A 1,557-nucleotide genomic window follows, 5' to 3' on the forward strand; every position below is an offset into this window, starting at 1 on the left:
CAATTTATTAGGCATCGTTGTCTTCAAGCAGGGCATGTTCCTTCATACTTTCACAAACCTCAGCTGAATGCATCGAAATAGTTTCTTTCCCAGGCGGCATCTTGTAAATATTTGCCGCAAAGAATATCATCCGCCTGTTGCCCACAGGCTGCCGTTATTGCATTGGTATTCCATTTTTCCTGTCCCTTCTCTACAAGCACAGTTTTTAGAACTCCCACGAAAGGCTGCCAAGGCGAATCACTTTCTGTTGGGGTTTGAAATTCAGAGGCTCCTCGTCTTCGCCCAGTTGAAAGAGTTGCAACTGGAGCAGGCGATACAGGCGCATGCTATCGCTGTTAATCTTTTATCTTCTGTTTTTATTCTTTTGTGAAGTCGAACCACAGAATAAAGAGAAACATTTTACTAGCCGCGGAACCTCTTAGCAGCTAAACTGCGGACCGGCGGAAATGAAAGGATCAGGAAAAGGAAGGAAAAAAAGGCGCGAAAAGAAGAAAGAACAGGGATGGATATGTAAAATGCGTAGAAAATATAAAAAATGCTATAAAATAGCGCATCGCTCGTATCAGCTAACCAGTTTACACACTTTTCGGATATTCAAGGCACTTTGCGCATCGCGTGCGCCTTTTACGTAGAATTCCCTCGCGGCCCCGCTACTATCACCGCGTCCCCACATACCAGAGAGGAGGAGCAGCGCGGCACGAGCTGTTCGAGGCTATTTTCCTCTCCCTCGCCGCGAAAACGGTCTATAGGCACCAAACTTTTAGGTTTGTGTTTTATGCTTTGTAATGGTGCGTAAGACATTATTATACATGGATCGGCACTTGACATTCGGGTACGAACGCTGAATAAATTACACCAGAATTCCTTTTCTCAACTGTTTCGGTTCCGATTTCAACAGTCGAGCAATGGCTTTGACGTCAGAGTCCAAGTAACGTGAGGGGTGAAGAAAAAACAGTAATATAATCGTTCCTTTGTCACTCGAATTCCCTACGAAGCCAAAGCCATCCTGCTTCAAGAACAAGAATCTGAACAAGTGAACAGTTAGCGAATATATTGCTACTCTTTCATGCCGCGCGACCTAGACTTTATTGTGACGTCACACCCATCTCTCGGCTGCTGAAGCCGAAATTGATGTGGAAAGAAAAATCAAATTATTAATTATTTAGCAGTTTCAGGCGAAACCAACTCGGTGATCCATATACAGGAATGTCTTACGCATCATTAACAAGAAGAAAAATGGCACAAAACTTTGGTGTCTATATATACTCATTTAGTAGACATTCGTGTATCCTTCTTACAACATACATTACCCCCCTACCGCCTGTCATGTCTCTTCCCCCTTCATTACGTGGCGGAAGCACCTACTCTCTGTGAAGACCAGATAACCGGCATTACGTTTCCTCAATTTCCTGATTTCTCCATTTTTGTACTGTTTGGAAGCAGTGCCAATTCAGAGGCTTTACGCGTTTTTGTCGGCATATGAACGTAGAGAGCTCTTCTCTGCCACTGTGTCGGCGTATGTGCAGTGACAACTTATGCGTGTGGAACTACTGTGCT

This window comes from Amblyomma maculatum, chromosome 4, assembly GCF_055883805.1.
Source record: "Amblyomma maculatum isolate TAMU_Amacu chromosome 4, ASM5588380v1, whole genome shotgun sequence".
Taxonomy (NCBI): Eukaryota; Metazoa; Arthropoda; class Arachnida; order Ixodida; family Ixodidae; genus Amblyomma; species Amblyomma maculatum.